Source organism: Melanaphis sacchari, unplaced genomic scaffold, assembly GCF_002803265.2.
Source record: "Melanaphis sacchari strain LSU unplaced genomic scaffold, SCAv2.0 Contig86_pilon_pilon, whole genome shotgun sequence".
NCBI classification, from domain to species: Eukaryota; Metazoa; Arthropoda; class Insecta; order Hemiptera; family Aphididae; genus Melanaphis; species Melanaphis sacchari.
This window is the reverse complement of record NW_020271611.1, coordinates 431,416-443,738: the sequence shown is the minus strand read 5'-3', so window position 1 is coordinate 443,738 and position 12,323 is coordinate 431,416. Positions and strand designations below refer to the sequence as shown.

Sequence of the window (12,323 nt, the reverse complement as noted above, 5' to 3'; positions counted from 1 at the left end):
TACAGTGTACAGTGTACAGTATAGAATTATTATATGAAAGTGAGTCAACCTTAAAATAACAGATAACAAAATTCATTATTATTTTTATAATTATTATCTATTTTATATAATATGATCATAAAATTATCATATTATACACTCGGTTATTCCGTAATGTTAAATTCTGAGCGAAGCGAAAAATGTATAGGTACTATCAATGATTGATTTTGTTGTATTTAAAATAAAACAAGGTTATAAAGTGTATAATAACGATACAAATATAGCTTAGATAAAAACATTAAAACAAATAATATGTCAATAAATAGTAATAACAGTATATTAGGTTAAAACAAAAATAAGGGTTTGTTGAGTATACATCTGACTAATATGTCGTTAACAAGGTAGTTTAGCTAGAGAGAATAACAAAAGAAAAATTATATATACGGTACGCAGGAACTCTGAAATAAACATGCTCAAGAAAAAAATAGGGTCAATTCTGCCATCAAAGAGTTTATATGGTGAAGAAATAGGTCATTAAGGAGATGACTGTTGAGCAAAATAGGATGACTGAGTGCCAAAAACACTCGGGACTTATTCATGGAGAAAGTAAAAATAATTACTTAAAATCAGGAAAAATGACAGTTTAAGATGGATGCATCTGATTTATTGTCATAAGTAGCTGTAAGCAAATTCTTAGCAACTAATCCGAATTCAAGAAATGGCCTAATAAGAGCAATAATACAAGAATTTTAATGAAGTAGCAAGCTTAAATTTAACAGCAACCCTTTTTTGAAAGCTTAGCAATACCTTGAACGCTTTATATAGAATGTAAGGATGTCGGTTTTAGGATTTTAAAGAAAGGAAAAAAACAAGAGATGTCGGACACTATAATATTAACGGAAATGAAAACGACGTAATTTATGAAATATATTAAGCGGGTAGACGTTTGATCTCTTGAAAACACTAAGGTAAATTAATATATTTATCGCGAGAGACTTAGAATATAAAATTAATAAATTAGTTTTAACCATCAAAAGTAATGTAAAAAAATACGATACTACACATACGTCGATACAATCCTAAGAACAACTGATTATAATCACATTTTTTTTGTAACGAGAACCTGTTGAAAGCTAATAGGGTATTGAAGTATAATTTTCGTAAACTGCACTGTAGTACTTCTAACACAATTAATTATGTATACAAACTAGATTATAAAATAGACCAATTCAAACACGTTTTCGTGTTATAATAATGAATTCATAATTATAATTATGTTATCTACTTACTCCATGGTATACGCCAAAAATTATAATAAAATAATTAATATTAATTTAATATTAATACATTATACGTCGTAGAATAACCAAATTTGATAGAAGTACCCTCTACAACCTACTTTACGATAATAATATTACTATTACCATTCAACATATATTACAGCCACTTTTAACCTCTATGTCAGCTTTGTAACCCTATTAGCTTATTAATTTTGATTAACAAATTCAAAAATTGAGTTAACAATTATGTGTAATCAAATTACAGGTGTTTTCATTCAATTTATGCAAAACCAAACAATCAAATTAAATAAAAGATACCAAATGTGTGAAAAATATGTGTTATTCACCGCAAAGTTACAAAGGGTGAATATTAGCAAATCAACTTTGCAACATATCTCTCACATTTATAAGCGACGAGAAACTTTGAACCCCTATAAAACACAAACTCCAACTAGGGTAGAAAGTCTAATGTTACTGTCGCAACTCTACTTCAGCATCAACAAATTTATCAATTTCAAGGGTATAACGTTAAAATATAAATATTTGCTTACACAAGAGACAATTATTTTAGGTGTTATTGTTATACGCTATAAATCAATAAGTCGATATGGATAGTGAATTAATGTATCACTGAATAATGAGACGTATTATAGATTTAAATTACTTTAAAGCTCTTAATATACTATATCTACTAAGCGGAGAGATGAATGTATTGATTTTACAATGATGTGAAGAATTTTATCAAAATCTAACTTCAAATGCATATAATAAATTATGCCTATATACCTATTTTCAATACTTTTATAAAAATAAAAAAAAAAACAATTTTTGTGGGATCTTGTATTGAATTTTCAAGAATTCGACCAAGTGAATAATTTTTCAGACATTAAAATTTTTCATGCCTAAAAATAGCTCAAAAATAGTTGAAAAATTTTAAAAATGTTATCGTCAAAAGAAAATAATAATTATTATTATAACAATGTTAATTTTTTTTTTTTTTTAATATAAAAATAGTATTCATGGGAACTTAAACTTTAAAAAATATTATATTATTACGAATTTTATCATAAGGGCTATAAGTAATGACATTTTCATTAATTTTAAGATATTATTTTTGACTCTATTTTTACTGTTTTACTATGTTAACAAAAATATGTTTTTATATGATTTGAGTTATATAAATTGATATAATATGGTACAAATATAAATAACTATAATAATGAAATACTAATAATATATTAAATGCAATATTTTCGGAAAAATATATATTTACCCCTATTATAGTTACCATCCATAATACTAAAAGTAAATTAAATTACTTAATACTTTAATAGCTTTATCAAAAAAACATATCACAAAATATACTTGATAAAATAGACTGGAGACCGTTTCCGCTCAGAGTTGTTTTTCGCATACAATAATCATATCATCGAATTCTAATTTAATACACCCATATCCACTCGACTTCTAATATACATGAAAATAATACATACTTGCCTACCTTTCTTTTTTTTTTTTTTTTTTTTGTTATAAACTTCTAATACTCATACAAAAATAAAAACCTTTAATAATATAGTTAATACCTTTATTCTTATTTATAATAACAACTATAGTTAATTTATAAATATTAATATTTATAATCATATGTTGCTACTAAACAAATAATAATTTATATCACATCTTTACATACCCATTTTATACTTGTGTATGTATACCTTATGTACGTATAATGTAGTTATACAATAATCATTAAAACTACTATTTACATCAATAGTTTAAAAAAATATAGTAACATAATATAACGAAAATACATGGCTACAAAAATATTTTATGCGAAATTATTTAGTGGGATAAAAACTTTGATTTATTTTTTTAAACCTAATTATATAATTCATCAAATACATTAAGAATCATTGTAGTAAGTTGACATTGAACAATTAATAAAAATAAATATTTTTGGAATAAAAACTAGCTTTGATAAAAATGTTTAATTTTTTTTATTTGTAATTAGTTATTGTTTATTATTATTACAGAAAGATCATCAATATAATATTTAATTAGTTCTCGTTACTAATAATAAAAATTTCTGAACATAATTCATATAATTATAACTTTGTCATTATATCAAACATTATATTTGCAAAACAAATAAAGTTCAATTTAATTTTATTGCAATAGTTGAAACAGATTTTTATTTTTATTAAACTTAGTATTATAACATGCCTCTAAAATTAAAATACTCAATTTATATTTACCAAGTTATAACATTCATTTAAAAAATATAAATGATATACAAAATAAAAATGCACACTAAAATTAAATTATATAGTCTATATGATAAAATAATGATCAGACAGGAATATAATATGTTTTTTTTCTGGGTGGAATGTGGATAATATATTTAAAAATATTGAAGAGGGTGTTGGAAAATTTAAAAAGGGACAATAAATGAATATGTAGTAATAATTGGGGCCAATCGAAGATGAGAAGGGAAATCACTTTTTGACATTTATTATTATTTTATTATTACTTTCTATGTGTAAAAACGTAATATTTAAAATGATATTACAGCCTAACAAACTGTCAATGTTTAATATTTATAATTTAATAAACATTAACAAATCGGTACCATACTACTTTACAGTGTAGGTAGAGAATAAGTCTATGTAATGGATGTAATATTTCATTGTATATTTTTTAATAATGTTGTTAGGTGTAAAGTATAAATCGTAATTTATTTTACTATTAGCTATAATTTAATAAAGTTGGTTGAATTGATTTTTTCCATAAACATTGCATTCGAAAATATTGTATGTATAAAATATTATAATATACGTATAAGTATATTCTATATCCTCACGAATAATATTTTTTAATCATAATACAATTATAAATATTGTTCTTCATAATTTAAATATTTAATTAGGTTCAAATTTGAAAAGTATATAAAAATAATTGTACTTGTATAGTTTTTAATTTTTTTTATTTCATAATGAACTTTATCCAAAATTTCGGAACTTTGAAAAATGTTGTTAATTTTTGAACTTCAAACAATCATAAAAAATAAAAGTGACTTTCCGAAATACTTTTTTTATTAAATGTAGATAAAATTTATAAGAAAATATTAATAACAAAAAGAACATTTTTTATGAATTTCTAACTACAAAATATTTCTTAAAGCTATTGTAATGTATTGTAACTATAAATTGTCGATATTTTTTAATTGGTAAATTAACAACTTTTAAAAAACCTAATAATATTTTATCAATATCTGTAAAAAAAATTGTTATCGATACACCTAAATGTAAATTAAAAATATCAAATGTTGTTTGTAAATAACTTAAAAAAGACAAAGTATTTTTTAAATTACATTATGTATAGAAAATAATCACATAAACATTTGGTAAAAATTTCAAGTATCTACGATTTATTTTTCATATTCAAATTATAAACTCGATCTTATATGTTATTCTAAACCACTCTAAAAGTTGAAAAAAGATACAGTTTTTCGACTACTTATCATATATACCTACATACACAAAAAACATATCATTCAATATATGTATCGGTCCGTTCAGAATCTAAAATATAATAATTTCAGTTGTATAATACAATTTTTTGAGTTTATGTATTCGAATTTCTATTGTTTATATAATAACAATGTGTACTCAAGTAATTTGTATAAATATGTAGGTTTGTCTGTTCAAAGTATAAAATAGTTTTACCCTCTATAAAATGCAATATACTAAATTATACAAAAAAAGCAAAAACATAAATTATCCGAAAACGTACAATACTATTTTCAACAGACCTACGTTACGTAAATGTAGTGAATGGAAATAACCATAAGGTGAGATACAGATGTTTAAATTTAATTTAAAATAAAGACACCAATTACAACAAAAAGTCCCGTTTGTATGGTTCACAATTATGGTGAAATAATGAGCAACATGTTGAAAAGAGAAAACATTGAATTATAAAAAATGATAATAGTTAAACAATTCTTAACGAGTATTATGTGTGCTATACTACCTACTGTGCACTTTAAAAAATAAATACACGAGTATTTAATACATTAGCTATTATTTTATTTTTTTATTATAAAATTTTAAAACAATGTAAAATTTGAATCAATGCAATGAATGTAAATATTACATATTGAAAATTGTAATATAATAAAAATTAATTTTAACTTGTTATTTCAATATTACAAAACATAATATATAAATAAAATGTGTGTGTACCTACATACGTTAATAATTAAATACGTTTATCGTATTCTGCTAGGGAAATCACCAAACAAAACTTATAATTAACTTAATCAACTCTGGTACATGTATAAAATGTGAATAAAAAATAATTAATACATGTGCTCGCCATCGAGATAATAATATGTTTTAGTCCGCATTATCAGTGTGTATTTGTGCAAATTCCTAAATTTTTGTATTTATTACGTCGTAATCAACGAAAATATGCTACATAAGTTAAGCATCTATGTATTTATTTCACAAATCTTATTCAGCTATTTTCAGCTGATACCGATGACAAAAAAAAGTTATGATAGCCTACACGGGCTACACGTTATATCTTAAAACGTACTATTTAACGCAAAATAAAAAACATAAAATCTTCCATTCCAAGAACAATGTTTTAACTGTTACATCTTATTTATAAGAAACTTTCAGTAATGTTATGCATACACAAACGATGGCTAATACAATAAGATTGATACCATTTTAATTTTAATTAATATACATTATGTTGAAAATGCCTTTACGTCATACTTATAACTTTTCAATAATAACTTAAAACATAACAATATATTCATATAAAAATAAAAAATAACTTAGATTAAAAAAATATATGAATTGTTAAGAGGACGTCACATCACCAGCATTTTACACTAAAAAAAACATACGTAAAATTCAGCAATATTATCTTTTTTCGGCTAAAATGCATTTTAGTATTTTACCACCATACAAAGTTTTTGATTTTTTTTTTTTTTTGAATTTATGTATATAAACTATTTGAGAACAATAGATAACTAAATAATAATTTTTTGGTAGGACTTTATTATTTATGATGTTTTTACGCATACCGCACAAAGCTCTAGCTCTAGTTTACTAAGTCAAACACGATAATTTTTTTTTATTGAAATTTACGTACATTAATGACTAACGCATTAAAAACGATTGGTGAAATCAGAATTTGTCGGTCGAATTTAATTTCGAAATTATAACGATATAACGTTATAACTACTTATTTACTTTACTTATTTTTACGTCTAAGTTGTTACTTACCAGTGTGGGACACACGAATCTAGCATATAACCACAAGAGATTAATTTTATTAAAAGTTAGAACATAGCACCTGACAAAATGACATTTTAATTGTGTATTAATCTAGTTTTTCTAACATAAATTTTTAGCAATAAGAAAGAGACGTGTCGTATTAAGTAGTGTCAAACTCAAACCGAAAGGTTCATGATGACTTATCAAACAATAAGTTAGGTCATATATTAGGTTAACCCCGTTATGATAGCTTAGGTCTTCACTCACATAACTGCTCTTTCTCTCAAATCTCTGAGGGGTCTTCTCTACCCAAGTGGATTAATTCTATCCCCGAGGGATATGGAGGACAAGCCCCCAATCTAGAGGCCCGTAGAACCTCAAGTTTGGTGACCGAAGCAATCAGTCATAAGGAGCGACTCTTCGCATACTTTAAAAAACTAAATTTCAATATTTAATACATAAAAAAGAAGAAAATCACGAACTTAAAACTAAATCCGACCAACAAATTCTGATTACATTATGATTTTTAAATCGTCAATACATGAGGTATATTTAACATTTATAGGTACATTGTATATATTCCAAATAAAATGAAAATTCGTAAAAGGCGTGATAATAACGTAACGTAGCGCTTGTATACGTAAAAAATAGTATATCGCAAACTTAAAAACGGTTGAACTTCGAAACTAAGTCCGACGACCAAAAAATTCTAATTGCACCACTATTCTTAAATAACTAATATATATATATATACGTTTCAAAAAAAAAAAAAAAAAAACAAAAATTTGCGAGGGGTGAAAGTACTTTTATTTTATTTTTTAAATCAAAAGTATATTTAAAACTTTAAACATTCTTTTTACATTAAATAACCGTTTCCGTACTTAGGTACCATATGCCACATTAAATTATGTTTTCGTTGTAAATGAATATATATATTTTGCAAAAAACGCCACCCCAAATTAAATAAGTCTAGAAAGGAGATACGCATAACAAAAAAAAACCTAAATATTTTTTTTTTCGGGTGAAGACTTGTGACAACGATTCTTGGCCTAGAATGTAAAAAACAAATAACACTAAATTAACTTGTCCTCAGTACTAAAAATCTAATTTTCACAAAACACTTCGAATTGGTTTATTGTTTTTTTACACCTATATCATGATAAATTCACAAATTAAAATTTAAAATCTTAAACTTAAAGGAATTCCAGTATAAAGTTAAAGATTTGTACACATTGATATTATATTATTCATTAATCATTATTATATCATACGAAAATAGTTAAATTTTTCTTTATTAATGATAATGATTGATTAATTAGCATGCATTATTGATTAATTCCCATGGTATATGATACAATACAACCACCCCTTCAAAAAATATTTTAATTAAAATCATTTTTTTATTATTAATTTATTTTAAATAATACAATATTAAATATGCAGCAACGTATATCAAGATAAATCAATGAACATTGAGCATAATACAAAATTCTGTAGAAAATAAACCAGATCCTGTTTGGACTAACATTTTTCTTACAATTTTTATATTATTTAGAATGTATATGGTTAAAAAATACCGTTAAAAATACCTACTCGGCATGTTTTTTCACAGCAGGTTATGGGACATATTTGGTCAGTGAAGCACTGAAGCAAACATTAGCTGCTGGTTTTAAATTAGTATTGATTAACAGTTTTGAAATACAAACAATATTTGAAAAACCTGATCAATTTTTTTTTTTTTGTTTCTGATTAAAAATCAATAAAATTTAATTGTACGAGAGATAAATATGTTTATTTTGGCAGATTTGATTACAATCACGTTGAATAGCAGCTAGTTCAAATAATAATATATACACATACAAATTGTATATCGACTTTAGTAAGTAGTAAGTACACACAATCGTTCCGATTCCTACTAATCAATAACCCCGCGTATCGCTTGAAAAATATAAATTAACTGAACAAATTAATTTAATCATTTAATATTTTACCTAAAATAAACTATAACCTCAACTCCTACCACCAACCAATCATTTAAGTATTATATTAAAATATTAAATTCAACATTTTAAGTACAAATAATACAATATTAGGTAAATGTATTACTTAAAACTATAAAAAGTTTAAATCATTGCGGAAATCAGTGAAATAATTCCCAACAACTTTGAATGTCTTGTTGTAATGTCTATTAGAAAAAAAACTAGCCATTCTCTAGACGACTACAGTTTAATGATAAAACGAAGAATTTATATAAGTATTTTATACGATTTACAAAACATTTAAAACTTAATACTGCATTAAATATACTACTGTTAATTAAACATACAACAGACATATATGTATTATACACTATAATAGTGGAATTAAATCAAGAATTCAATTAAGTATTGACACACGATTAATATAACTAATCCTGCTCAAGGTTTAAAATTTTTAAAGTATTTATTCTAAAAAGAAACAAATGTAACGAGATAATTGAAAATATTAATGAATACTCGAACCCACACATAATGTATGTTCGGGTTATCGCAAAAGTAATATTGACAAACGTTTTACATTGAACAGGTGCACCTTCGTTATCAACATTTAACACGAATCTAAGTGTAATCTTAATCGACAATATTAAAAAGAAAACAATTTCCCTCATCTATATTATTTAATATTTTTAAAATAAAAAAAATATACATCACCAAAACCCAAGTATTTACTAGCGTTTTAATACTCAATGATAGTGTAATATTCTTGAATTCAACAAAAATACGTCTATTATTATATTATTATATATGTAATTGGTATTGTAATTCAAGGCGATACTTTTGTTTATTTTATTAATTATTAATATTCAGTGATCAATATACTCTATCATAAATAGCATATTAATATTAACCTAATTAGAAAAAATATTGAAATTCGTAAAAAAAAAATAGATATTAAGTATACTAAGTTTTATATAATGAAAAGATAATGCTACGAAAAAGGCTCTTTCTGAGAGAGAAATTGTGATTTTTTTCGATAAAAAAAACATAATAAAAAAATAATTAAAGGTACCTACTTAATACTAAACAAAAAATTAATATTATTTGGTATAATAACTTAAGATTTAAGATTTTTACCGATTTACGTTTAAATAATTACCCACGCTAACCAGTAAAAGTTTCTATATTTTTACGAGTATATTGTCTAAGAGTGATTATTTTATAATAAAATATCCAGGTACTGAACAAGCTACTTCTAATACATGCATAATATAATATATCAAAGTTAAAATTACAAATATTACTCTATAAAAATAGTACCTAAACGTATTTAGTATACCAATAATAAATGTAATAATTGATTGTTGCCTACTGTTCATCAGTTATTAATAGGTATACATCTTACTATAAATTGATGAATTTTTAATATACATAACTATATACTATAAATTAAAGAAAATAAGAGCTTTTTAACTTTTGCTAAATTGAATTTCATAACTATAATTAGTATTTTTTTTTAATTTTTCTTGATTCTTTAGAGAACTATAGAGACACACCAACCATAAATTAGTATAAAATGGAGTTTCCTAAATTTACATAAAAAACTTTACGCACCGGAAGGAAAAATGTAAAACACGAAAACAAGGAAACACAAAAACACCTAAGAAGATAGAAACATTTAAAACCATTTAAAGCACGATCGATTTCACCGGGAGACCCGTCAAAATATAAAGAAAAACAATCGCCACTGCGACTGACTACATGCGTACACGGTACACGTCACATAACTTCCAAAAAACGCCGTCGATCGATACCTACGCGTGTGTATTTTACCACACGTGGTGTACTGTAATAAAATTATGTACGGTGGAATAAAATACAATGTATGTGTTTCAAACGCGTTGATAGAATAATATGAAACGAGAAAAGAAAAGCCCCATAAAACGTTTAACCATTGATTATTCAACAATTTAAAAATTGAGAACAATATAAGCACTCTATTTTCATCATCTATCACACGTACAACACATAAAAAACGCATTCACTTAAGATTGTTTTTATTTTATTTTTATTTTAAATAAAATTCGCTAATTATAAAAACAGAATTACTAAAATTATAGAGAACTATATTTTTGAGGGTGTGAGATATCGATTTGTCTAAATAGATCAAAGTTCTCAAAACAATTTAAATTTGTGAATTTTATAATTAAAGACCAATATAAAATTGAAAAATATAAAATCGATCAGACATGCCCTCAAAAATATAATTCTCTATAATGTTAGCCATAGGTGATTTTACGCCAAGATTACTCAAAAACAAAAAAAAATAAAAGATTTAACGTAAATGCGTTTTATTCGTATTGCGCTCGAGTCAAAGAGAGAAAACGGGGGAGAAAACAAATATTGCACGGACATCCTCTTAATCAATGGCTTAAGAGGACGTTACACCAACCCTCTTAATCAATGGCTTAAGAGGATGCTACACCCTCGTGTATAGTTTCTATCTAACAAACACAATATACAATATAACGACTTTGTGTTTAGCAAAATTGCCATGTCCTTATCTTTGTTTATATTTTATAAGACTCGAGCTACACAGCAGGTGTACCATCATTCACTCAACAGTTTTGACATGGCTACAACTTTCCGTCCAAACCGAACGGATCCACAAATTTCGCATTTCGAAAAACTATTTTCGTATTGAAAAAAATGTAAGCGGTGCGACTTTTGCACTAGCTATAGCAAGACATTGGAAATTTTACATCTACACCACAACGGCACCACTCAACCGTTGACTAAAAACAACAACGTCAACGGGGGAAAAAAAAGAAAAACGTTTAAAAAAAAACACACACACACACACAGACGCGCGTACCCTACACTTGTCAACAGAACGGCGGTGGATCGAGTTGAATGCATATTTTCAGGTCCTCGCGCTGACTACAATAATAATAATTATACATTATGCAAATATCGTAAAAACAATAACAATGAAAACAACAACAAAAATGGTAATATCAATAATAGCGATGAGTGCGTGTTCACGCGCAGGGGTACTCACCGATTTAATAACGTCACGTATAAGCGTGTCCCGGGAGAGAGAGAGAACGACGGAGATGTTCCTCCGGCCGAAAATAGCCGGGAAATATTAAAATATTATTTTTGTTTCCTAATAATAACAGTGGAAATTATTGAGTAAACCGGCAAAAACGGAAATGCGGTATTAAAATAACAATAAAAACCTGTTGGCGGCGACGGCGACGAAGAAAAAACGAACGAGATCCGACGCCTGGACGACCGCTGCAAAACACGAATGCGACGCCGCGACGAACAAGGGCACGGTCAACGTAGACGGACGACGGACGACGGACGAATAATATTCCGAGCTCTCCGACGAGCACCGCTACACGTGCACAGAGTCGACTGACGAGCGACGGCGACAACGGACGACGACGCGATAATGAAAATTCAGTAATAATAATAATAAATATTATAATATAATAATAATAATAATAATAATAGTTATTAAGTCGAACGCACTCGACACACCACCTGTTCCGGACACGACTGCGGCGACGGACCGACCGACGATAACAACGTTGTATACTCTACTGAGACGGACGGTACACACGCGGTACGCGGCAAAGCAAGAATAATACTCGAAATAATAGTAATAATAATAATAACCGGCGCGCAACAACAACCGCAACGGGCGACGGAGTCGGACCGTGCCGATAATCGAATCGGAATGGCCACGCGGTGACGGCCGTGACGCGGCGGCGGCGGCGGCGGCGACG

General features: G+C 26.6%; 1 protein-coding gene across 3 annotated transcripts in view; it reads right to left on the bottom strand.

Moving 5' to 3' along the window:
* Nucleotides 1–12,323, bottom strand: part of LOC112602369 (insulin-like peptide receptor) — a 47,887-nt gene that overhangs the window by 16,906 nt on the left and 18,658 nt on the right. The window contains exons 1-2 of one of the 3 annotated variants that reach the window (XM_025350406.1): nt 11,769–12,197; nt 11,588–11,695 (exon numbers count right to left, since the gene is read on the bottom strand). The exons of 1 other annotated variant lie outside the window; for it this stretch is intronic. The gene's annotated coding sequence lies outside the window, so the exon portion shown is untranslated. Of the gene's footprint in view, nt 1–11,587; nt 11,696–11,768; nt 12,198–12,323 lie in introns of those variants that run through there. One more of the 3 variants, XM_025350405.1, reaches the window with a different exon arrangement.